A 27,961-nucleotide genomic window follows, 5' to 3' on the forward strand; every position below is an offset into this window, starting at 1 on the left:
AAAAAGTTTCTGCAGGGTGCTGTGTAACATGACACATTCTCCCTCTCTCTGCACAACCTTGGCAAACCATCCATTTATTATTATGGCTCGACGGGGTTTTGAGTGTTTTGTGAGAGATCCAAAAACGTGCTGAAAACAGTTTCCAGGTAGATAAGGAGCCAAGGGTGAGACTGGCCAAGAAACCTCCATGAATGAGTTTTGGAAGACTGAGTGATACACAGTTTATTCTGAAGCTTACCCTTCCTGCCATATTAACTTAGAAGATCCATGTCACTTTGATGAACTGTTAAGGTTGTGTTGTCAATTAAGGTTATAAGACCATCTGATCCTAAGCTTTCCTTGCTACTTGGATTCCAAGTTGTAGCTGCTTTTACCTCTTCATCCTGCTTGGTTAAGCACGTGGTACTGAATTCATACCAACTGCGGACAACCATGAAGTGACCAGGGGTTATTTTGAACATCAGTTATTCAGACCCTTTTCAGGAGCTGTAAAATTCTACACCAAGAACCTACACCAAGAACTGATTGGAATAATAACTAATAATAGTATGGGCTCATATTTCCCCTGGCCGGAAAAGTTCCAGCTTCTTAATTTCCCATCTTAACTTTGTTGACAGTATCCGATGTCAGATTGAGGACACATGAAGAAGTGGCCATTAAAGGAGGAGGCTTGGCTCAGTTCCTGGGGGCTCATCTTCGGAGCCTACATACATAATATTCATCTTGCTCTCAACCCTTCAGTGAAAAGGGCAAGGTTTAGGGATTGTTATTTTTGTTTTTATGAGTCCCCTGAAAAAGAAGAACTAACTGATATATTTGAAGAAGAAGGCAGGAGTGAACTTTTGATACATAGGGGCAATGTAAGGGTTAAAAACCCAGACTCAAAAACAGTGCTTTTTAATCACGAATGAACTTGCACATCACCTGGGAACCTTATAAAAAGTCAAATTCCTATGAGTAAGACTAGAATGGGGGCACAGGGTCTGCATTTCTTTTTTTTTTTTTAATTTTTTATTTTTTATAAACATATATTTTTATCCCCAGGGGTACAGGTCTGTGAATCACCAGGTTTACACACTTCACAGCACTCACCCAAGCACATACCCTCCCCAATGTCCAAGAATAATACCAGTGATACGATTCTGCTGGTCCAAGAATCTCACTTTGGATGACAAAATTCTAGAATCGAGTTTCCTATGTTCAAGTCCTCATTCTGGGTTGCACCAAACTATATCTTGGGTAATTTGATACTATTTTCTTATCTGCAAAATGGGGATAATTCTATTACCTGCATCCATCAGTTGTTGCAAAAGTTAAAGAGTTAATACAAATAGCACAAAGAAGAGTATCTGGCATGCGGTAGGTGTCAATAAATATTTGGTGAATGGTAACCAAGCTATGGAAACAACTCAGATGGCCATTAACAGAAGAATGGATAAAAGAAGATGTGATATACATACACAGTAGAAGAGTAAAATATTGATTATGAGGAAGAGAGTTGTGTGGAGGGGATAAAATTGATGGTATTTAAGGGTATAATGTTGTAATGAGTAGTAAATAAGCCATAGAGATCTAATAGACAGTATAATCAATTAGTCAATAATTCTGTACATAATGATATCATGTGATAAATACTGCTTCAATGACAATCAAATTACAATATAGAAGTATGTCAAAGTAGTACAGTGTACACCTTAAACTTGCAAATTTTTACATGTGAAATTTATCAAATACAAATATTTGGTGAATGAATTACTTAGCAGCAAAATAGGATAGGAGGAGTAAAAGGGTGTTTGCTTTTGAACCCCACTCTTCTCTGTCTCCCCCAAAAGATTCATCTGCCCTAACTTGGTACTACTAGTTGTCTTTGAGTCAACTCTGTAGAATCTTAATTCGGGCTCAAAAGAACAAAATGGGAAGCCTCTGTAGAAGCTAGAGGAGTTGTTCTTTTGTTTTGTTTTGTTTTGTTTTTGTTTTTATCACCTGGAGTGGAAAGTAAGCAGATTTGTGTTTAAGAAAATCACACTGAGAGCAAATGAGAGATAGATAGTAGGACTTGGACAAAATGAGGGCTGGGGAGATACGTTTACAGACCCATAACAGAGTAGAAAAGTGACAAAAGACCCTGAGATTAGGGCAGTGGAGAGAATTGGGGAGGGAGACAATACAAAGCATGATTAAGGAGTTTGACCTAGCAAGACATTAGTCTTGGCATTAATTAGTAGGCACAATGGATGTTTAGAAAGTTCTGTGGGAAAGACTCCCAGTTTTCTAGCTTGGGTAAGAAGACAAATCTTGGGGATCATTGGCAGAGATGAAAGTAAAGGGAGAGGAAATACATTAAAAAGGGGATGAATAAAGCAGGAGAAGAGTAAGATGTCACTAAGATTGATTTTGGACATGATGGAAATGGCTGTGAAGCTTGATAACCACAGGCAATCAGCAACATAGGCCTGGAGCTGAGGAGCCACACGTGTTGATCAAACAAACTTGGAAGTCATCAGAATTTTGGTACTATGGACCTGAAAGTCTACCCAACAAAGTAAGAGCTATAGGAAGTAGACAAAAAATGGACGCCATGGAAGAGACCGAGAAAGAAGGGAGAGGTAGAGACAAAGTCAAAAAGGAGGTACAGGAGAAGGCTAGGGAGGAGGGTGCTCTCGCAATGAGGAAATGGTCCACAGGGTCTAATTCCATGAAACAACAGCTCCACTCCCAGAAACCAGTCCTCCCTTCATGATTCTTCTATATTGCTGCGAGGCCCAATATCCTGAAACACCTTTTTCATTATGCCATATTTATTCTCTTCCATACTTTATAATGTATTTTTTAACTGGAAAATATATTTTGTTTAGGAACATGAGCATCTGTGTTCTAAAATGTTAAAAAAGGCACGACAATCATAAACACCAAATTCAGGGTGATAATTACGTCTGCAAAGGGTTATTATCAGGGAAGGAAGCACCCAGATTTTAAATGCATTGATAATGTTTAATTCTTGAGCTAGGTAATAGGATCATGGATTTACATTTCTGCACACTTAAATAATACAAAAAAAAAAAACCCTATTAAGTGACTCTTAATCTCACAAAACAAACTGAGGGTTGCTGGGGGGAGGGGGTTTGAGAGAAGGGGATGGGATTATGGACATTGGGGAGGATATGTGCTTTGGTGAGTGCTGTGAAGTGTGTAAACCTGGTGATTCACAGACCTGTACCCCTGGGGATAAAAATATATGTTTATTAAAAAAATAAAAAATTATAAAAAAAAAAGAAAAAGAAATACCTTATAATGATAGCAGTCTAAAATTCACCCTGAATTTTAAGGCCTTCTCAGTTTGAGATCTCTATCTCAACAATTCAAGGCAGTATTCTCTTCTGAATCCAAAAAGGTCATTGCCAAGTACATTTTTTTTTTCTTTTTCAGTCATAGTGCGCTCCTGCCAGACATGCATCTCCACTTAGTCAGGTAGTACTCTCCAAAATCTTTACAGTCCTTTACACTCAGAAACACTTATTGCTGACTTCTCCATTGAAAATGAACTCCTTGTCCTCTGAAATCTCACAAGCGTGTGTATGTGTGTGCATGCAACTTTCTTATCTATCACTTTCAAAATCTTTCTGCATGATATTTCTCTTACTATATTGTTCAATAATTTTAACCTTGATTACACACTAAAATTATTTGGGGGAACTCTTGAAAATACCGGTACTTGAACCCCAATGCAAACAGGCCCCACATCAAATAGGCCTGAATGACAGAATTTTTAAAAAGCTTCCAAGGTAATTCCAAGATACAGTTATAACCTAATCATGCCTTGAAGACAAGGCAGTCTCTTCTTAGCCACCTCAACACCAGCACAGAATTTTACACATATGAGAAATGAAATACGAGCATGTGAAATATGTAAATATGAGCTCAAATTCCAATTTCAGTCAATGAAAGTAGGTAAAGCTAATAATCTCAAACTGTTACACTATTCTTCTTCTGACATTACAATATATATTAAAAAATCCATTTAGCAGCAACTTGACCTTCAATGTTTCAACATAATGACTCTCTGGAAACAAGTTATGAAAATGTGCAAACAGCAACAGCCGAACTGAAATTGAACACTGACCGAAGGGATGTTAAATACTATCCAAAGAGACAAGGCCATTAATAAGAGCTTTTAATTTCAGTGTTTGACAACTGATACTTAATCCTAGAAAAGATCAAAGTAGCAGTAGACAAGTGTAAAAGCTATAGCATAAAGAATGTAGGGCATTTAGTCAAAGAATGACAACGAAAATATATTAAAGAAATGTGGTCAGGATGCTGTAAAATAGTGGAAAAAATGTAGGATCCTGTTCTAATTCTATTAAACTATAACTGCCTATAATTTGTATATTGCACTGCATTTTAGAGGCAAATGGTATTTAAAGCCTAAAGTTGTTTCACCTAAGCTAGTTCTATTAAATTATATGCTTCTATTTGCAAGTCTTGGCGGCAAGAGTTAAATGATTGTTGACATCATTGACATCCCATCAGAAAAGAGAATGTATTTTTAATCCAATTTTTCCAGGAAGAAAAATGAGTAAATACACTAGACAGTTTTTAATGTCTCTTTTAATCCTTAGATTCTTTCAGTTATTTCTATTGATCTATCTTCAAGCTCACTCATTCTTTCCTTGGTCATGTCACGTCTACCAATGAGCCCATAGCAGACATATTTCAATTATTTTAGAGTGCTTTTGATATCTTGCATTTCTTTTTTTATTCGTTCTTAGATTTGCCCTCTCTCTGCTTATATTACCTCTACCTTCTTGCATATGGTCCACTTTTTCCATTAGGTCTGCTACAATATTAATTAGTTATTTTATTTTATTAAAGAATTTTTTAAAGAAACTTTATTTTCTGTCAACCTTATTTCCATTTTCCGCTTGAGAGTCTGTGGATGAACAACTTAAGACCCCTCAATGGTTGTTCTTAACCATTGAGTGGCCAGAGCAGTGGGAGCTGCAGACCAGTTCTCAGACCAGCTCTCAGGCTGAGAGCTTCAGTCTTCAGTGGATAACTGCTGGGTAGGCACAGAGGACACCTGCAGGCGGTCAGACCAGCCTGTGACCTTGGGTTGAAAAGCAGTGAACTTGGGAGCTGGAGCAGTCCATTCACCCTGAAATTCCTTCTTAGTCACATAGCCTTCTCAGCAGTGATCTGCTCTTCTTTTTTTTTTTTTTTTAATAAGATTTATTTATTTATTTACTTACTTATTTATTTGAGAGAGAGAGAGAGAGCATGTGCACATGAGTGGGGGGAGGGATAGAGGGAGAAATCTTCAAGCTGACTCTCTGCTGAGCAGAGGCCCTCACAGGAGCTCAATCTCATGACCCATGAGATCATGACCTGAGCCAAAACCCAGAGTCTGACATTTGACCCACAGCCACCCAGGTGCCCTTTTGCTTTTCCTTTACAATCTCTTTTCAGAATTGTAAAAGGAGAAATTAGACATGACCTTCTGTGGAGGTTCACAGATGGTGCCGCACATGTGCAGAACTTCTTTGGCCAGTTGCCACCGCGTCAGACCCACTGAGTGAGCTCCCTTGTTGCCCAGGAAGGCAGTATCACTGTGCAGAGGAGAGTCTGTGATATACCAAATGGTGGTCAGCAGGTTAACATAAGACATTTCTGTGAGAGACTGATCATCAGCCCTGCGGTCAGTTATTACCAGAAGTTTCAGTTCCCAGAAGACTGCCTGGATCTGGTTCTAGATTCCAGAAGGAAGTGACCAGTGATAGGATTGGCTCCAATGGCAGTACAGCCTTCTGGCCCATATTCTCAGGCCATAGGACACTGCCGTCAGCTGGGTTTTCAATGGCAACAGTGGCATGAACCATCAGCAGAAGTTTCTCTCAGGTTCTCTTCAGATGATAGAGATGCCATCAGCTTTCCTTTTGTGGATGTACTGTTTCATTTGGAACTCAAAGTCAGTGCCACCTGAATGGATTCCTGCTGTAAGGAACTTGAGGACATCCTCCCCCTTCATTTGCAGGACATCAAGGCTCCAGACACTATGAAAGTTTCCCTTTAAGTTACAATGGGAACCAGACAATGCTCTGTGGACCTCTCTGGACAGCAGAAAGGCTAATCATAATTATTTCAAATTCTCTGCATGATAATCCCTATGGCTGGGTCATAACTGAAGCTGGTTCTAACATTTGGTTTGTCATTTTGAAGATTAATTGATTGATTGGAGGGTGTGACTGGCGGGGGAAGGGCACAGGAAGAGGGAGAAGGAGAGAATCAGACTCCTCGCTGAGCACAAAGCCCAACTCAGGATTCAGGGTTCCAACTCAGGACCCTGAGATCACGACCTGAGCCGAAATCAAGAGTCAGCTGCTTACCTGACAGAGCCACCCAAGTACGCCTATCATTTTAGACTGTGTTTTTTCTTGCCTTGTAGGCCTTGTAATTTTTTTGTTGAAAGGTGAAAATGATATGCATGAATAATTAAAACTGAGGTAAATAAGCCATTAGTGTGAGGCTTTATGTTAATTTTTGCTGTTGTAATAGATGCCAGAAGCTTCAAATTCCTCTAGGGTCTGTGTTTTATTTTCCCACTTGGCACTGGGCTTCCCTAAGTATGCCACCTCAGAAAAAGCCTGTTCCTTGCAGAACTTACAGCTGTCATGCCCTGTTAGAATGGAACCCTGCTGGTGTGGAGGTGTGATCCCCATCAAGGGGGAATTCAAATTTAAATTTCATCATTTTAGTTGGCCTTTGTCCTTGGACTGTGACCTCCACAAGTTTTTCTCTAGTGGTAGATCTTCTCCTACCTACCACCCTGGACTCCCTTCCATGGCTAAAGATATATGTATCTATTTCCTTGAAGTCCTAACCCCTGTTAACTATGTTTGGCGGGGGGAGTTCTGTTTTGTTTTTGCCTTTTGAGGTAAAACAGGAAGGCTGGAGGTGGGTGGAGGGGAGGGAATTCCCTTCTGCCGGCTGGGATAAGGCTCTGAAGAAGTCTTTTCCCTCTCTCTCTCTCTCCATTTCCCTCTCCTTCTCCTTTCCCTTCTTCTTCCTTTTCTTCTTCCTCTTCTTCTTCTTCTTTAAGGTTTATTTATTTATTTTGAGAGAGAGAGAAAGAGAGAGACAGAGAATGCAGAGTGGGGAGGGTCAGAAGGAGAGGGAGAGAGAGAATCTCAAGTAGGCTCCCTGCTGAGGGCAGAGCCTAACATGGGATTCAATCCCACCACCCTGAGATCATGACCTGACTTGAAATCAAGAGTCTGACACTTAACCAAATGAGCCACCCAACTGCCCCAGATCTTCACTTTCTTTTGAAGGCTCCTGTGTCATATAAAACTTATAGTAAACAAATTTATATGATTTTCTCTTGTTAACCTGACTTTTGTTATGAGATTCAGCCAAGAACCTAGAAGGGTAGAAGGAAAAAAGTATTTTTTTCTTCCTGACGTTACAAACAAAGTTTTATTTTTGTCTTTTTTTTTTTTTCCGTGTTAGGTGGTCACTGACAGATATTTTAACAAATCAGCAATATTCTCCAAGTTTAAATAATCATTATTTTGGCATATTATAGGAAACATTTTCTCATTGGAATGGTTCTAGGATAAGATGATATCTTGTGTCATATGCCAGGACAGTTGTAGATCAGAGATGGGATACTTTAATTAAGACTGTGGTTTTAATCAGTTAGTCCTGAAAAAAAGCATCCTTCTATGACTCACCTTCAAGGTTTCTGGTTTCTTGAGTTGCTCTATAAGGACAGATTTAAAGAGAAATAAATTTAAATGGTGTTGTATTCTTAGTTGAAGTAAACAACAACCCCGGAATTCTGTAGGACAATGAAGAAAGAAAATTTTGGAGCTTAGAACTTTTGGATACAGCTCATAAGAATGAAAATGAATTGGGACTTCTCACTTTTTTCCAATGAAAGTAAATTCTACAAAAAGTCCCCAAATTATTTTCTCTGTCTGAGAATCCTCTAGACAGGTATGTGACTTGCCTAAGAGGAGAGTTTGTGGGATATCTGTAAGTCAGTTCAGTCTCTCCCTCTCCCAGAGCTATTATGCATAGTCTCTTCTCTATAAAAGCCTTCAACACCTCATCCCTCTTCCTCATTCTTAACTGATGGTCTTGTTTCTTATCCATCTGCTAGCCTGTATCTGTAATCATATACCTTTTATTCCCCCTGTGGTTGAATATCATGGGTAGTGCTTTGCCTTAAAGTCAACTCCTCCTCTGGTGTACTGACTCTCATCATCGCTCCCCTGCTCAAAGACTTCATGCCTGCAATTGTCCCCTCCCTCTTCCATCAACAACAACAAAAGGACAGTAAACTCCCCTTGGTTTCACATCTTCAGGTCCATTTTCCATTTCCCTGCTTCCCTTTGCCATGTAACCTCTTAAATACAATTGCCTGTACGCATTCTCTATGCTTCCTGTTTTCCCACACTCCCTTGACTCTACTCCAAATCTGCTTCTGTCTCTTTCCATCCACAAGAACTGTTTGTTCAAAGTCACCAGTGACCTCCATGCAGCCAAATCCAAGTCAATTCTCAGTCCTGTTGTTGCCTTACCTAAAAGCACCTTTTGGCTTACACAAATGATTTTGTAGCTTTTGACACAAATAATTATCCTTTCCTCCTTGAAACACTTCCTTTACTCCTTGCCAAGGACTCTTCTTGGAGATAGATTGACATCTCTCTCATTGGCCACTCCTTACCAGGCAACTTCGTAATATCTGGTTCTGTCTTGAAAATCTCTAAGTTGGTCTTTCCCAAATAATTTTTTTTTCCGTCTCTATACATTCACTTTCTAGATAATGCCATTTAGTTCCATGACTTTCATGCCATCTGGGAAACAATTTTAAAATTAATGTCTACCTACTCAACAACTCCATGTAGATATCTACAAGTAATTTACACATAGATTGGCTAAAACTAAACTCCTGATTGGATCTGTTCTTCCCTAAGCCTTCATTGTGTATGCATTTGGGTATTATTATTTCCCAGCTGCTAAATGTCAAAAAACAGAAAGGTGATTTTAAAACCACTTTTAATAGTTAAATTTTGTTTTTTAAAATATGGTATGATTGGGGTGCCTGGGTGGCTCAGTGGGTTAAGCCTATGCCTTCAGCTCAGGTCATGATCTCAGGGTCCTGAGATCGAGCCCTACATCAGACTCACTGCTCAGTAGGGAGCCTGCTTCCTCCTCTCTCTCTCTTTCTCTGTCTGCCTCTCTGCCTACTTGTGATCTCTGTCAAATAAATAAATAAAATCTTAAAAAAAATAAAATATGGTATGATATAATTTCTCCAGTGTGAATTATGCCTCTCTACTTGAAAATCTCTCGGGGCACCTGGGTGGCTCAGTGGGTTAAAGCCTCTGCCTTCAGCTCAGGTCATGATCCCAGGGTCCTGGGATTGAGCCCCACATCAGGCTCTCTGCTCAGCAGGGAGCCTGCTTCCCCTCCTCTCTCTCTCTGCCTACTTGTGATCTCTCTCTCTCTTTCATATAAATAAATAAAATCTTTTAAAAAATCTCTCTTATTTTAAGGGGATGAAAACTAACATACTGATGGGGAATTTTTTCCTTCCTTTTTATCTTTTCAAACCAAGAAATACTGATTCTATTGCCATTTAAGAGACAGTTTGGGTTGTGTGCAGCAGGGGTCCGAGAGGAGAGCTTTCTAGAGACCTGAACAATGTACTGTGACATGGGGAGTTGGGGGATTGTCTCCAGGAATGTGATATGGACTGGGGGCTCCAGGATCAGTCAGGACTTTGGTTCTAGAATTCAGTGTAGTGCCAGCAACTGGACCCAGTGGAGTTGACTGCAGCTTTGTAGTAACAACACTGAAGGTGAAGGATGCATTTAGAGTAGTGGGAAAAAACCAATTTCTGTAGACAAGGCCCTTAATGATGATGATGCTCTTAATGATGTTAACTCTCCTCAAAGAATACACTCAAAATGAGGAGAAGTTCATGATGGTTCTGAGGACAAATCCCAAAACACTGATATAATACCTGCTTCAGCTACAACCCAGTGACCAAATCCTAAGACCACTGTTCCAGTTGGTTCATCCACACTAGTGACTCTGGCTCAAGTCCAACTGCTGTCTCTGCTCGGATTCCCACTTCTGATCTGTACCCACTGCTCTAGCATCACGGACAGGATATTCTGAACCTGCACCTCCTTGTGCAACTGAACAAGAGAAACCTGCATGGAAGCCAGTGCAGACTCCAGTGACCACCACTAGCCCAACAACAACCAAATGGTACATTAGGAAACTCTCAGTAAAAACCTTTTGAAGATGCAATAAGAGCATTTGCAACAGGTTAGCCTTGTGAATATAGGCCAATGAAATCATGTCAATGAGCTGATTTATACAACCCAGAGAGAGCTGTAAAGTACTTTTTTACTTTGTCAAATATTTTTTTAAAAATTACTAATAGGCTTTAGTTTCAGGTGTACAGAGAAATTGAGCAGACATTGACAGAGTTCCCTATATTTCTCCTCCCCCCATTCATGGTTTCCATCAACTTCTTGCATTGGTATGATACATTTGTTACAATTTATGAATCGATATTGATACAGTCTTTATTATTAACTAAACTCTTTTGTTTACATTAGGGCTCCTTCTCCATGTTATACTGTTCTATAAGTTTTGACAAATGTATGAGGTCACATATTCAGTATCACACAGATTAGTTTCCCTGCCTGAAAAATTCTCAGTTTCCTACCTATTCATCTCTCCTCCCTCTCCTTCCCTCTGGCAACCACTGATCTTTTCACTGTCTCTATAGATTTGCCTTTTCTAGAATGTCATACTGTTGGAATCATACAGCATGAAACCTTTTCAAACTGACATCTTTCACTTAATAATACGTTTTCATAGTTTTCTATGTTTTTTTGTGGGTTGAAAGCTCATTTCTTCTTAGCACTGAATAATATTCCATTTTCTGAGTGCAAGGCCATTTATTTATCCACTCACCTACTAAAGGATCTCTGTTATTTTCAGTTTTTGGCAATTATGAATAAAGCTGCCATAAACATTCATTGTGCAAGTTTTTATGGGAACATAAATTTTCAACTCCATTGGGTAAATATCAAGAAGTACAATTGCTGTATCATATAATAAGAGCATGTTTAGTTTTATAAGAAACCACCAAATTGTCTTCCAAAGGGGCTGTACCATTTTGTATTCCTACCAACAATGAATGAGAGTCTCTTTTTCTCCACATCTTAACCAACATTGGTCTTATCTGTGTTTTGGACTTTTTGTGTTCTGATAGATGCGTGGTAGTATCTCATCATTATTTTAATTTATAATTCCCCAATGACATATGAGGTAGAACATCATTTCAAATGCTTATTTGCCATCTGTATATCTTTTTGGTGAGGTATCGGTTCAGATCTTTAGCCCACTATTTTTTCCCAAAGATTTTATTTATTTATTTGACACAGAAAGAGAGAGAGAAAGAGTGCGTGCAAGCAGGGAGAGTGGCAGAAGGAGAGGGAGAGACAGGCTTCCCACTGAGCAGAGACCCTGATGTGGAGTTTATTCCCAGGACCCTGGGATCATGACCAGAACCAAAGGCAAACTCTTAACTAGCTGAGCTACCAGGTGTCTCTTTAGCCCACTTTTTAATTATTTGCTTTCCTATTGTTAAGTTTTAAGGGTCATATAAGCGGTGCCTGGGTGGCTCAGTCAGTTAAGTGTCTAACTCTTGATTTTGAGTCAGGTCAAGATCTTAGGGTCATGAGATCGAGCCCTGTGTCAGGCTCCATGTTCAGTGTGGAGTCTGCTTGAGATTCTGTCTCTCCCTCTGCCTCTGCCCCTCCCACTGCTCATGTGTACACACTCTCTCAAAATAAATAAAATCTTCTTTAAAAAGGAGTACTTTGTGTATTTTGCATGCATTGCATGTCTTTTATCATATATATGTTTTGTAAATGTCTTCTCCCAGTTTGTGGCTTGTTTGCAACCATACAAGTATTTTTTGTTGGGAAGTGCTAGAAAGAGAAAGTCAGGTTATGGTTGACTTCCTCAGATAGTGAGAACTGGTTTCCTCAGTTCTGAGCAGTGGCTAGAGCTGCAACGACTGTAGGACTTGCCCTTGAACTTTTACGAAGTCAACATTGGCTGACATGAGATATATCCGTCAGCAGAATCTTTCACTGCTCCCAGGATTGCTACCAACAGGTCAAGAAAATATTCAAGGACTTCAGAAAATTAGCCAAATTATGAATATTGATTCAGATGTTAATTGGACAAGTTCCAGAAGCTGGAACTCAAGGAGAAGTGGTGGGGGAAGAGTCCTGCAGAAGCTGGAACCACTACTAGGGACTGCATGTTTGTGTCCCCCCAGGATTCATAGGCTGAAATCCTAACCTCCAGAATGATGTTATTAGGAGGTGAGGACTTTGGGAGGTGATTAGATCATGAGAGTACAGCCCTCATGAATTAGATTAGTGCCTATAAAAGGAGCCACAGAGAACTTTCTTACCTTCTCTTTACTATGTGAAGATACAAGTCATCAGTCTGTTATCTGGAAGAGGGTTGTCACCAGAACCGTGTTGGCACCCTAATCTTGGACTTCCAGCCTCCAGAACTATGAGAAATAAATTTCTGTTGTTTCTACCCCATGCATTCTATGGTAATTTATTATAGCAGCACTAGCTGACTAAGACAACCACATTCAAGTATAGTATCAGGAAAAAGACACTATCAAAAATTAAAGACATTAGTGTTTCCTGAGGGACTTGTGATACAAACATTTTTCTTTTGAGAAGATTGAAAAGGACTTTTTTCCTGTCATGTTTTACATCCATGTATTACGTTAACTCTTCCCTTGGACCATGTGGGATGATTTAGGTTAATGTCTATAACTCGGTAAAAGATAGTATATTGTTGTGGGTGGAAAGGGAGAGCTATAGGAAATAGGGCAGAGATGGACACAGCATATACCTATTTAAATTGCATATCCATACAGCACATAGAATATTGTACAATCAAAAACCAGAATATTGGGACGCCTGGGTAGCTCAGTTGGTTAAGCAGCTGCCTTCGGCTCAGGTCATGATCCCAGCATCCTGGGATCGAGTCCCACATCGGGCTCCTTGCTCGGCAGGGAGCCTGCTTCTCCCTCTGCCTCTGCCTGCCATTCTGTCTGCCTGTGCTTGCTCTCTCCCCCCTCTCTCTCTCTCATAAATAAATAAAATCTTAAAAAAAAAAAAAACCAGAATATTGTACAAACAAAAACCTCTTTATTTCTTTCAGAAAATAGTAGGAAACTTTTCTTAGGCGTTTATTCTTAGTTTACTAGATCCAGAAATTTAGGGTCATGCCTATTTTACATTTTTCTGACTTAACATTGGTTTTAGAAATAACATTTGCTATCTAGAATCTCCAGTCTCTATTTTGCGGCCGCACTGGATAATGGCTTTGTGAAACTGAAAAATATTTTGGAGCAACCTAAACAGAAATGTCACATTTTTGCTGACTATTGTTGTTGCTTCAAATATGTATAACATTTGTGTAAGAAAACACATTCTTTCATGAGAAATACATGTGGAAAAAGGGATACCATCTTTTTAAGTGAAAATAACTACTAATTTAAAATTATTTCTTGATTATTGAATGTAAGACCCTTCTTAGATGATTTAAGAAGCCGTACAATTATAGTTACTATATGTAAATACAGTTAGTTTCTTGTTCACGTTGTCTGCTTGAGGTAAAAATTGATAGTTGCCTAAGTTTCAAAATAGTCATTTTGGGTTTCATTTTGATGTATCCTTTTGGGCAGTGTACACTTTTGAGGCCAATGAAAAAATGGAACAGTTACTTTTCTTCAATCTTACCCTTTCTTCAGCAGAATTGTATTAAGTGGTAAGGTATAAGTTCAAACTGCTGTGTGTGTGTGTGTGTGTTTTTTTAAACCTGCAAAATGCTGATTGGGTTAAAAACCAATAGAAACATTTCAAAACCAGGTTTCTAATATTTGTAAAGGATTTTTTTTTCTAATCAGATAGAGATATATGGTAACTAAGGTTATATTTAATATTATAATATAAAAAGAGGAGGACAGAACTATATCCAGCATCTTTTATTGGATCAAGAAAATGGAAGAAATCCCATTTCCCAAAGAAAATGGGAGCCAAATGGTAAAACTTGGAGCATTAAGAGATGCACCTGGGAACATATCTTAAAAATATAAAATCAAGATTTTCATGGCATATTAAAAATAAAATCTTAATAGCAAAAAATAATAATTTGAATGTCTTTTGTTTAACATAAATATGATATACAATTATCTACGTAGAATCTCTTGTATGATGTAAGAGCACTCAAATCTAGTACTCCCTGAATAAAATTATTGGTCTCTTTCCCAAACCTAATTATCTCCAAGATTTTCCATATCAGTAAGTTGTAGCACTAGGCGTCTTTACTCTAACCTATAAATGTACTTAATTAACCCTTTTTCACAAGTGTGTAATAAACAAAATCTCTAGACTTGTTATTGTTTGAATTTTATTTGTGGTATTTCTGACATGCCAAAGATGCTGGATTTTATGTCATTAAATCTTTCAGTACATTCCCTTATAATTTATGATATTAGTGTCATATTAGAAAAGCTGTCACTCACCAGGAGATATTTTCTGTATTATTTTAGAATTCAGTTTGAAGCTCTGATGTATCTGATCTATTCCATGGAAACTTTTTGACTTGGTTGACAGTTCAAACCCATATCTGAGGTCTTCTAGAATTTAAGGCTGAATTACCCTGAGTAGTTATTATAGAGTGGGAATGAGGTGATGGCAGAAGTAATGGCGATGGTAGTAGAGTGGTGGCCATGTTGTTTTGATGAAGGAGATGATGGTGGTGATGGTGGTGTTTGTCATAGAGGGGATGGAGGTAGAGATAGATAATAGTAGCGTTGGTGGCCTTTTTCTGCAGGTCACAGAAATAATCTGATTGCTAGGCTTCCTGATTTTCTAGTACATCAGAAATGTGCCTAATATAATTAGACACAATATAATTACATTCTACTGTATTATTGGGTGAATTGTATCCTCCCCAGACTCATAGATTAAAGTCCTAACTCCCCTTAACTCAGAATGCAACTATATTTGGAGCAATGGTTTTTACAAAGGTAATTAAGGTTAAATGAGGTCATTAGAATGGGCTCTGATCCAGGAAGAAGAGGAAATTAAGACACATGTATACACAGAGAGAAGATGCGTAAAGACACACAAAAAAAGAGGGTCATCTATAAGAAAAACAGAAAAGTCTTAGAAGAAACCAACCCCATGATAACCTGATCACAAACTTCTAGCCTCTAGAATGAGGAGAATATAAATTTCTGTTGTGCATGCTACCCAGTCTATGTGATTGTTATGGCAGTCCTAGCATACTAAGAGGTACTATACAAGATAAACAAACAAACAAAAAAATAGTTTGGTTGATTTTATCTATTGTTTCCTCAATTATTTTTTTCTCAGGAGCTCCTAGTGTTGTGAACATCTCCCTCATTGCGATGTAATTCTAATATCTAAATATATACATTTTTTAACAATGTGGTCTTAAACTTAAGCAAACTATGTTATTTGAAGAACAAAATCTGGTCCAAAGTTAAAGGAAAACTGACTGCACTGGACCCTACATATGGGAGATTATATGCTAATATGGTTTACCATGGAGTCTATTTTATTAGCAATTTAAGGGATTTTCAAAGACAATGTTGACTACATGTGATTTTTCACATCTTAAGTTGACTCCAGGACCAAGCTCACACCAAAAACTCCACTATAAATTATAAAAAAGAAATCTGAGCTTCAGCCAGACATAAAAAGAATTCATACTTACAGGATATGTTAGGATATAAAAATTAAAATTTCAAAAGAATCAATGTTTGCATTAAAATATTGAGTTTATCTGAAATATTTTAAAAAAATGATGATCTTTACAAGATAATTTCAACTTACCTGGAGCTTGGGTGGGTCAGTAGGTTATGCATCTGCCTTCGGCTTAGTTCAGGATCTTAGGTTCCTGGAATCGAGTCCTGAGTCAGGCTCTCTGCTCAGCAGGGAGCCTGCTTCTCCTTCACCCAATCCCTCCACTCTTCCTCCCTGCTCCTGTTCTCTTTCACTCTCACTCTCTTCCTCTCTCAAATAAATATATAAAATCTTAATATATAATCTTAATCTTAATATATAAAATCCTAAAAAAAAAATTTCAACCTACCAACACAACTTGGGGAATAAACCAATTAGCCAATGCCATTTATCTTTAGTATAATTGCTACGTTTCTATAGCATTTAAGTCAAAAAGGAAACACCATTTGACTATAGTATCTCCACCTACAAGGATGTAGCTACAAAATCAGTTTCTATAGCACATGTGGAATAACTCCATAACTGTAAGAGTAATGCTGCATTACCTAAGCCCAGGGTCTCCATTCCTTTCTACTGGATTCCCCTGCAAGTCACTCTGGAGTTACAGCACTCCCAGCCACTTAATCTAGCCAATCTGTAGAGACTTGTTTTGGCTAGCTCTGTATAAGCACTTTATTTTTCTCAAGAAAATAAACTCTTGGGGAGCCTGGGTGGCTCAGTCAGCTAAGCATCAGACTTTGGCTCAGGTCACAGTCTCAGGGTCCTGGGATGGAGCTCCATATCGGGCTCCCAGCGAGAGCTTTCTTCCTCCTCTCCTTGTGCCTCTCCCTTGTGCACATATATGGGTGCACACACTCTCTCTCTTTCTCTCTCTCATAAATAAAATCTTTTAAAAAATGAACTCATTTCAAAACTGTGTTTTGTGTGAGCAGAGAATTGTGGTAGAGTCCTATAAGCAGTAAAATGTTTCTCAATGCCAGAAAATATACTCTGGACTTTTTAAAAGGATGTATTCTATTTTTAAAAAATCAACCTCAATCATTTGAGTGGAAGTAGAGATGGCAGGGTTTTGTGTTTTTTGTTTTTATGTCAGTGACTTAATATTTTCTTCTGAAAAGCTTCCCCTCATTAAAAATAACTAAATAAATACAATGGGAATTATATTTAAATATTGTTAGCTAGTTATTTTTTATTATTCTTAGGCCACCCATTAAGTACTTCAAATTAAAGTTCATAGCGATGATTACTTTCTACCCTCTTCTCTCCATTGCTCTGTCCTGTGCCCATACTCTTGAATAGAATTTTCCAAATCAAGTTGGCCTATGTGCTTTCATAAAATCAGGTTAACAGAAATGTCTGAGAGAAAATATGGCTGGGGACAAGCATAAACCATCATATTTATCATACTTTATTTATTCTTAAGATTTTATTTATTTATTTGACAGAGAGAGAGAGATCCCAAGTAGGCAGAGAGGCAGGCAGAGAGAGGGGGAAGCAGGCTCCCTTCTCAGCAGATAGCCTGATGCGGGGCTCGATCCCAGGAGTCTGGGATCATGACCTGAGCAGAAGGCAGAGACTTAACCCTCTGAGCCACCTAGGTGCCCCTCATTCTTAATTTCTTATAACAAAACTATTTGTAATCCCTGTAGACTTTGCTTGTTTGCAGTATCAGGCCTATGAATCAGTATTTGTATATTTCAAGCAAACTCGTATTGGTTGAATCCTAATGCTAAGGTACCCTTCAAATATTTTTTCCAACAAGAAACCCATTTCATTAAATATCCTTAAAAAAAAAAGTTTATGTATGTACCTTAGAACATTGGTTCTTAAAGAGATACAGGGTTGGCCACTGAAGTGGGTAATCAGAATCTTGTCATCCCTGAAGAAAGAGGCAGAGAACATTCCCAGAAGGTAGTTATGCAAGTGTCAGATGTGTCAGAGAATTCAGAAAACTTAGAAGTGAAAAATGCCATTTGATTTCAACAAACAAGTTGGTAACTTCAGTGAAAGTAGTTTTAGGCGGGTTTGCACGGAGCCTTTGAAACTCAGACAGCTGGGGGTTGGAGGTAAATAGGATGTTAGAAAGCAGAAAAGTCTAGCGGTGGGACCCTCTCAAGAAGTCTGGTGGGGGAAAGAGAGAGGAGGCAGTAGCTGAACAGAGATGTGGTGGGAGAACAAAGACTACAAAGTTACGGAAGTGGGAGGCATTAAAGAGCTGGCTGGAGTACAGAAAAGGATAAAGAAGAGAGCAAAAGCGTAAAGACGCAAATGGGGAAAAGGATGACCAATATTCCAGAAAACCCCTGCGGGGAAGGAGCAGATGGGGTCAGATGGGGTTCTTTTTTTTTTTTTTTTTTAAGATTTTATTTATTTATTTGTCAGGGAGAGAGAGCGAGAGCGAGAGCAAAGCTTGAGCAGGAGGAAGGCTAGAGAGAGAAGCAGGCTCCCCGCTGAGCAGAGAGCCCGATGTGGGGCTCAGTCTCAGGACCCTGGGATCAGGACCTGAGCTGAAGGCAAACGCTTAACTGACGCAACCACCCAGGCATCCTGCGATTCACCATTATAAGAAAAGAAACTCTGCATCATTGTGACAGAAAGAGGAAGGATTAATGGGCAACAAAGTTAAAATTGGAGTCGATCTCTAGGATCTATAGTAAGACTGTACATTTCTAGGGGAGCCTGGGTGGCTCAGTTGGTTAAGCGTCTGCTTTTGGCTCAGGGTCCTGGGATCGAGCCCTGCATCGGGCTCCCTGCTCACTGGGAAGCCTGCTTCTCCCTCTCCCACTCCGCTTGCTTGTGTTCCCTCTCTTACTGTCTCTCTCTCTCTGTCAAATAAATAAATAAATAAAATCTTTTTATTTTTCTATATATTTATGTATCTATATATTTATTTTTCTATATATTGATATTTTCTATATAAATATATATTTATAAATATATATTTTTATATATTTCTGTACATGGCTATTTGCTGTTTCTGAAATACCCAGTTGCCACCCTCCATATAACCTATCTCCCAGCCATACTTCCATACATAACTCAAATACCATTTCTGGAGAGCCTTCCTTGGCATGTGTTGTCTGCTTTAGAAATTTTCCCTGTGCTCCCAGATGTTCCCTGTGCAGTGCTCTGTGCCTATTTTGTCCAATAACAGGCATTTACTTGTCAGTCTCTTCTTTTAGATTGTAAGCACTTTGGCGGTAGACGCTTATCTTAGTTCCCTTTTATCTCACAGCGTCATCCACACCTTTGTATTTGTCAAACCAGTAGTCACTTCTGCTTATTTGAAATCAATTGTCAGATGCATACGTCCCATGGACACTGTTGTGTGGCAGGACATAAGAGCCGGTGATCTCCTTGTCCTCTCTTGCTGTGAATTTCTTCCCTTGGCTTGCTTGGGTCAGTAACCCTTCTAATCATTCTGCCCTGTAGCTATTGTTTTCCCTGAACTTGGCTTTACTCTGTCCAGGTTTTGTGAATGTGGCTTTACCTATCCCTTTTCTTCATTCCAAAAGTCACCTTAAGCAACAGATTTTTTTTTTTTCTCATTAGGACTTAATGGAGAAATGCAGAAATGTGTAGAACAGGAAAAAACACAAAGTGGGATAATAAAACCCAGGATAAAAACCTGTTTAAGGTCTCATTGCCAATCAATCCCTATAATAGGAAATTCTCACTGGATATGTTTCTCATAATGACACAAAGTGCCACACTTTGCAGGGACTGCCCTCATCTTCTCTGTCCCTTCTCTCCAGGCCAGGAAGCTTACTCCTCCCACCAAGGACAGTGGTAGGTAGAGTAATGGTTTTCCAATATGTCTATGTTCTAATCCTCAGAATCTATGAATATGTTACATTATGTGGCAAAGGGAAACTGAGGCTGCAAATCAGGTGACCTTAAAATAGGGGGAGTATCTCAGATTTCTGTGAACATCCAATGGGATCACAAGGATCTTTGAAAGTGAAGAAATGGTAACAATGTCTGTGTCAGAGTGATGCAATGTTAGGAAAGACTTCTCTGGTTACTGCTGGCTTTGAAAATGGAAGGGGCCACAAGGAATCCTGGTGGCCTCTAGAAACTAGAAAAGGCAAGAAATTGTATTTTTCTCCTGTAGTCTCCAGAAAGGGGCTCAGTGCTCCTAACATCTTGACTTTAATCCCCTGAGACGGTGTTTCCAATTTACAGAACTGTAAGATAATAACTTTGTGTTGTTTAAACCATTAAGTATGTCAAAATTCATTACGGTAGCAAATAGAACACTAATCCAAAAACCAAGACAACAAATCCAAACTCGCTTTGATGTGAAAGATCTTAAATCTTTTCACTCAAAATACGCTCCAGCCTCAGCTCTGGGACCTTCTTTTGCCAAATTAAAAAGAACATTACCCAACTTTCCTTTACAAAATAACAACCTATTCTTACGAGGAATGGAAAAGAGTCCTTTTGTGCTCAAGTTCTCTTACCATATTTATGATAACATTTTTCATTTCAGTCACAAATACCCTGTCCAACGAATGAGTCTAGAAATAACTTTTTTCCAGGAAGATGTTAAAATATGTTTGTGTATACTATACTGTGTGTTTTAATTAGGAATATATAAATGATATATCTATCATCCAGGAAGGAAGTAAAGTTTGATGAATAAGAATTTTTTTAAAGTGTGGATCCCTCAGACTCTTCCAGTTTGACTCTTACAACTCAGCATTAAATGCCTACATGTTCAAAGGGCAGAGCATTTCATTTAATGAAATTAAACATCACATGACTAAACCCTTTCTAGTATTCAAAAAGAAATTTCTACACTGGATGCGAGTAAAGTTCTAAGGCAATCCTTCTCAGATTTTAATGTGCAAACAAACCATATAGGAATCTTATTAAAATGCAGGCTCTAGGGGGTGCCTGGGTGGCTCAGAGGGTTAAGCCTCTGCCTTCAGCACAGGTCATGATCTCAGGGTCCTGGGATCGAGCCCCACATGGGGCTCTCTGCTCAGCAGGGAGCCTGCTTCCTCCTCTCTCTGACTGCCTCTCTGCCTACTTGTGATCTCTGTCTATCAAATAAATAAATAAAATCTTTAAAAAAATGCAGACTCTAACTCAGTAGGTTTGGGTGGGACTGATTCTAAGATTATAAATTGCTAACATACTTCTATATGATGATGATGATGAACTTGATCCCGGGATTACATTTCAAGCAGCAAAGTCATAGGGGACCTTAAGAGTCATAATAGACTCTAATGATTGAATTCTATGCTCTTATAAATTAAACATAACAAAAGTACATACTCAGTCAATCTCGGTTTATGTAGCAAAGAAAAAATTCTTTAAAATTATTATTTGGAATTGAAAATCATTTTATGACAAGACCTTAAGATTATGAATTTTATTTGCCATTGCCGATGGCATTGTTAAACAATTCTGTCTCAATGACTCCATAATCATGACAAAGTTTGTGTCCTTTCCAAGTGTGTACATCAAGTATATGTTTCCAGCTCGGCTTCCACTATCTAATTGTAAGGACTTGTTGATCCATGTATCAGGAATAGACAGGATCAAGAGGTCGGATGCCATTAGCTAGCTCCCTTTCCTACTGCTGTCATCGCCTGTGAGGTTCTGAGTCTTCAGTAGAAGCCTTGCAATTTGGCAGGGTTCTGCTTCCAACATGTTGCTGGAAAAACAGTGCAACAAATCTGTTCCTATTATTTAGGTGTAAAGCACGTCAAAGTCCCCTTGACAATGCCTACAAGGACCCCCTCCCTCCATGGTCTGGCTCTTGCCTCACCTTCCTGTCTTACCTTGTGGCAGTCTCTCTCCTTTGTTCCATCTCTAGTCGTGCTGCTATGCTTTTCAGTTCTTCCAATAGTCCATTTTCCTTCCCACCACAGGTCTGTGTTTGTGTTCTTCTCTTTCTGTTAATACAACTCTCCCACACTCTTCACTTTAATTCTTAATCATTTTCCCAATCTCCAAAGTCCGTTCTCATGAGAGCCTTCTTCAACTCCTCGGACTAAATCATACATCCTTGCCATGCAAGTTCAGAGCTTCTTTCTTTTTTTTCTCTTTTTTTAAAGATCTTATTTCTTTTTTTTCTTTAAGATTGTTGTATTATTATTTATTTATTGACAGACAGATCACAAGCAGGCAGAGAGGCAGGCAGAGAGAGAGAGAGGAGGAAGAAGCAGGCTCCCTGCTGAGCAGAGAGCCCGACACGGGGCTGGATGCCAAGACCCTGGGATCAAGACCTGAACCAAAGGCAGAGGCTTTAACTCACTGAGCTACCCAGGTTTCCTGAGATCTTATTTATTTTTTTGATGGAGGGAGTAAAAGAGAGCAGGAGAGTGGGGTGAGGGGCAAAGGGAGAAGCAGACTCCCCACTGAGCAAGGAGTCTGATGCAGGGCTCCATACTCAGGACTCTGGGATCATGACTGGAGCTGAATGCAGACACTTAACTGACTGAGCCACCCAGGTGCCCCTCAGAGCTGCTTTAAATGCACTTATCACAGGGCATAATTGTATATGTGGTTGATCGTCTGATCACACTTTTTCTCCCTAGATGACCATATGTTTCATGAGGACAGGTTTACGTCTATTCCCCCCCTCCACTGGACCCATATTGCCTAGCATAGGAAAAAGCATTTGATAAATATTGATAAAGGAACAAAGGCAAAAGTGCTTTCTTAATGGGCCCAGAGAGCTAGCATTAAAACCAGAGACATTTTCCCCAAAATAAAAATGGCTGGCTTGGACATTAAATTCTAGAACAATGCTTTCTTCAATTCACTGGTAACTGATCATATGTGAAGCTGATCCATTCCTACCCATCTGATATGTTTATTCATTTTTCATTTGTCACTATGTACTATGCCAGTTGTTGGAAATATGGATACAGACCTAGCTGGGCTCCTTTTCTTGGGCAGCTGAGTCCAGTACACACCCCTGTTGACCATTCCAGTGACTTGAGAGAGGTTTAGGCACAGTTTTCATTTGTGTCTGAACTATGATTACTATGGGGACTATGCAGCCAGGGCAGGGTTAGAATATGACTCATGTCATTTCCAGAACAAACATCTGTGCAGACTGCCTTCTCCATATTTTAAACAATAGGATGGATAAATAGTATTCCATTTTGGTGAAACATGACATTGACTTCACCACCTCTTCCTCTCAACTCAGTGTTGTTTGCAAATTCAACCATGATCAGAATCTGTGTTATGTAAATGCTTAAAAACTAATACCTACACACTTCATAATGCCAGAGCTCTAACATTTCCATTGTAGTTGGATCTGAACACAAAGCAGACATTTTGATGTTTCCCCTAAACTCACAAAACAGATTTTACTTATATAATATTTTTTTAATTTTAAAAGGAATGGAAATATAAACATTAAACAAAACTGAAGACTTCTATTTTAGTTTTAAAGAAACTCTTTTTCAGTGTATGGTCAAGAGGCACTTCATGAGAACTTCAGAATTTCACCAAAATGAACAGCTTCTCATCAGATGAAAAATGATACCTACTTTGAAGAGGCCTTCATAAAACAAATATTTATTGAGTTCCTCTTTTATACTATGCATCCTTGCCCATTCTCCCAGGAACAAACGTTCTTATACTCATGAAGTTGTTTTTAAGGAAGGGAAACTAACAAGGTAATGAATGCTAGTGATAAATATTATTATGACAGCGTGAGGGTGTATTGAAATAGTTACAGGCAAGGCTGTTCTAGAAAGGAGACACTTGGGCTGGAATCCAAACGTTGAGAGGAATGCCTTGCAAAGAGCTGGAGGAAGAGCAGAGGGCACAAGGAATGCTGAAGACTGAAGGCAGAAACCGTGTGGGCATTATCAGAGAAACAGAAAGACAGCCAGATGGCCTGAAGCTACAGAGGGAGGTTGTGGCCAGATCAAAGAGGTTGGAATTTTAAGTGCAATTGAAAAATCACAGGTGAGCTTTGATCAGCAGTGACGTAATGTTTAAAAAATTATTCTGGGGTGCCTGGGTGGCTCAGTGGGTTAAGCCGCTGCCTTCGGCTCAGGTCATGATCTCAGGGTCCTGGGATCGAGTCCCACATCAGGCTCTCTGCTAAGCAGAGAGCCTGCTTCCCTCTCTCTCTCTCTCTGTTACTTGTGACCTCTCTCTCTCTCTCTCTGTGTCACATAAATAAATAAATAAATAATCTTTAAAAAAAATTATTCTAGTGTTACATTGAAAATAGGTTAAAATTGAGTGAGAGAAGATGGAGAGAAATCAATGAGAATATTGCATTAGGAAGAGGGGCTAGTAGCTTGAATTCGGGCATGAGCCTGGGATTGGGCTGGAGTTCTTGGAACAAAACACAACTCTACACATGAATATTGCAAATGAGTCAGAATTCTGACACATGAAGTTATTCTGTTGGGTAACTGCCATTCTCCACAGGCCATTTTATGAAATCATGTTATGGTTTTGGCTAGAGATTTTTAAGTTTGGAATGTATTTTCTAAATCCAAGTACTTACCAAACTGTATTTAGATAACAGAATGGTTTTCTAGTTCTTATTTCACCCTATTATCCAAATAATTGTTCGAAGTACAAGTGGACAAGCCCGTCTATTTTTCTCACATTAGAGCAGCTAATGCTTCAGTTTTACAAGAATCACCTGTATAATATGGTTAGCCCGTTCATGCTAGGCTTTGCTTAGAGACGATTGTACTTTAATGGCCGAAGATACTAAGGTTGTTAATCACCAGAGTATAACACACCCATACTCTGTCAACATCTTCTTAAATTAGAATTTATGTAATAGATGAAATTTTACACTGCCATTACAGATGAGATAGAATTTATAAACTATTAAAGAAAATCACAGGTTAACTTCGGTTATCGTAAATGATGTTTAAGGAACAGTAATTTCCAAATTATATTTCCCACTGAAGTGTAATTCTTCACGAAGTAACTATTTTCACAGGTAATGAGTTGCATCCATGTTCAGATCCATAACCAGGCAGTTTCAAATGGTATGATCTATCCATTTTCAAAAACGCCTATGCCAAAATTTCTCCTCTTTTTAAATGACAAGTTCTACATTCTTGAGAAGATACTCTGTTTATCTATTGTTATTTTGGATCTCTGAAATTGTAACACACAGAAAACTGTAGCTCATAGACACAGAATGTTTTAATTAATAATATTGAGCAAATAGTACTTCTGGTTTGCATTTTTCACATTTGAACCTGAATGAAAATGGAAGCTAATATTTTACAGAATAAGCTATTTCTCCCAATTATTTTCTGAATTTTATTATGCATAAGAAAACAGAGTTTTCAAGGAAGGCTGGTCAGTGGGTGGAAAAATAAAGGCTGTTCTTTTTCTGTTGCTCTTATGACTAAAAATATGCTTACATGTGTATCTCCATCACCATTATTTTTTGGAGGAGTTACTGTCTTTTCTACATTAAAAGGCAACACATGCAATTATAATTTTAATTAAAAATAGTTAATAGTAGTATAAAAGAGTTCAAGAACAACAAGAGTTACCGTATTCATATGAATAAAGTAGGGTTAATTTACGTTGCCTGGTATTTCAATATAAGAACAGAATTCAGGGCTTTAGAATATTACCCTAGTTTCCTCATCCTGAACACTCTCAATTAATTTTGTTTGTGATCTGTAGCAATTGGAAACCTAAAATCACAGACTTTGTAGCAATCATAGTATGAAATGAAAATTTTACTCTGGGAAAGAGCTCTCAAGTTTTTTAGAGAATTAAATGGTGAGATTGTGCTGAATTAGGTATCTAAGCAACAGAACTATAGCCAAAATGCTTGGAGAAAAAAAAAATTCCATTTTCAAAGAACACTAACTACTAATATTATGAAAAACAAATTCTAAACCTTGGTTTTGGGGCAAACTGTATTTTGATATAATTTCAAACTTAGTGAGAAGTTGCAAGAATCATATGAATAATTCCTATATATTATTGACCCAGATCGATCAACTGTTTATATTTTGTCCCATTTATTTTATTATTCTCTCTATCATCTAGCTAGCTAGCTGTGTAGCTATCATCAGTCAATTTTTCTGAACCATTTGAGTACAAGTTGTAGAAATCTTGCTCCTTGACTCCTAAATACCAGAGTGTATTCCCTAAGAAGAAGGATATACAATTATTAAAATCAGAAAAATCAAGCCAGCTCCTGTGTTGCTTGGCATGTCTCCATCCTTCTCTGAGTGCCTCCATACTTTCTGTCCCATGATCTTCCATGTTCATCTCATACTTCCCCTGTACCAGCTGTGGATTCCATCATATCCCAATGGAATGTCATATTTTTTTACAACCAAGATTTTGGCTGTAGGTGGTCACTGTATATTTCAATGGTAGTTGACATGAGATGTCATGGGCAAATTAATCAATTAAATTAAGTCATCATGTATTGATTACCAACTATGTAGAAGAACTGTAGGATATTCAAGTAAGAAGGAAGTGAGGAATTCAACAGGGCTTATGCTCTATAGTTGAATTTAAAGTCAGTTGGAAACATTACCTGTTTTCATATTTGGAAGAGTTGTCTCCTTGTTTGACCTGTAAGTTAATCAAACATTATTAGAAAGCTAACAGGTGGCTTAAAGATCCAAACCTTTTACAAACAAAACGATAGCAAGGAGAAGAAATATAAAACATGTGATTAATTAGTAAGGTGGAAGAAGAAGGTAGAATGTATTCAAAAGATGGAAAATATCTGGGGAAAACCAGAATTCTAATACACGGTCGGACAGTATAAATGGTTATTGTGTTAAAGAGAAGTTGGGAAATCTGTCAAGAAAAAATGCCCATGTCTTTTGCAAACAAGTCTAAAATAGGGATATATCAGTTCATGAGCACAAAGAGATAAGTACAAGTCTATTAATTAATTGCAACAGTGTTGGTCAGGGTGAAATACTAGAAACTCAAATGTGCATCATCAGCAGGTAGATTAAATAAAGTTGTTTTATGGTTCTGTTATAGATTACCATAGAAGGTAAGAGAGTAAGTTAGAAATCAATGCGCAGCTGTGGGAAGATGTTTAGGACAAGTTAAACTAAAAAAAAAAAAAAAAAAAAAAAAGCATGTTGCAGAATGTTCTTTTTTATTTCTATGAAGTAAAACTCCATATGTGAAAATGTTAATGCCGAGAAAAAGTTCTGGAAAAATAACTTAATGATTAATTCAGAAGAAGGATGTGAATTTAGGGAAATTGGAGATTGAATTTGATTGTTTCTATCTCTTTTTATCCAAAATTTTTTTGACAAGAAAATATGATGTATTACTTAAACAAAATGTTCCTAAGTTATTGGACAAATTAACTTCTAAACCCATAATCTTAACACTAAATTACATCAGAATCTTAGGCCTTTCCCCTTTTAGTTATCGACGGTTGCATAACGAATTCCTCCACAACTAAGTGGCTTAAAGGCCTGAAACAAACATTTCTTGTCTCACAGTTTCTGTGGATCAGAATGTTGGGCATAGCTCAACAGGGTACCTTAGGATCAGGGCTTCTCACAACGCTGTAGGCAAACTGTTGACTGGGCTTGCAGACTCCTGGGAAGTTTCAACTAGGGAGAAATCTTCTAAGCCCCCTCTTGACATGACTCTTTCCCAGGGCTATCCTGAGAGCAAGTGATCCAAGAGATAGTATATTAGAACAAACAGAATGGGAGCCACTGTCTTTTTTTTTTTTTTAATTTCTTTTCAGTGTTCTAGAATTCAGTGTTTACGCACCACACCCAATGCTCCAAGTAATACGTGCGGTCCATAATACCCACCACCAGGCTCACCCAACCTCCCACCCCCCTTTGCTCCAAAACCCTCAGTTTATTTCTCAGAGTCCACAGTCTCTCATGGTTCGTCTCCCCCTCTAATTTCCCCCAACTCCCTTCTCCTCTCCATCTCCCCATGTCCTCCTACTGTCTTAAAACGTAGCTCTCTTTGGAATTCTCTTTGTTCAAATCATTGTCCCACCTGACATTATTTGGGGCATCTGAGGATGGGTGTTTTCAGTAATAAGAGGACTGAACAGAATTCAGCATGGGGTGCTAGATTGC

At 38.5% G+C, this 27,961-nt stretch overlaps 1 long non-coding RNA gene across 2 annotated transcripts in view; it reads right to left on the minus strand.

Annotated features, from left to right (window-relative positions):
- The window catches only part of LOC123394364, a 35,175-nt gene extending 7,572 nt beyond the window's left edge, over window positions 1-27,603 (minus strand). Inside the window, exons 1-4 of one of the 2 annotated variants that reach the window (XR_006609052.1) lie at window positions 27,400-27,603; window positions 26,422-26,459; window positions 12,515-12,619; window positions 7,731-7,759 (exon numbers count right to left, since the gene is read on the minus strand). This is a non-coding gene — a long non-coding RNA (uncharacterized LOC123394364). The remainder of the gene's footprint in view (window positions 1-7,730; window positions 7,760-12,514; window positions 12,620-26,421; window positions 26,460-27,399) is intronic. The other variant, XR_006609051.1, reaches the window with a different exon arrangement.
- Between the last annotated feature and the right edge of the window lie 358 nt (window positions 27,604-27,961).

The sequence above is a fragment of the Mustela putorius genome, unplaced genomic scaffold (assembly GCF_011764305.1).
Source record: "Mustela putorius furo isolate JIRA1106 unplaced genomic scaffold, ASM1176430v1.1 tig00003834_pilon_pilon_pilon, whole genome shotgun sequence".
In the NCBI taxonomy this organism is placed as follows: domain Eukaryota; kingdom Metazoa; phylum Chordata; class Mammalia; order Carnivora; family Mustelidae; genus Mustela; species Mustela putorius.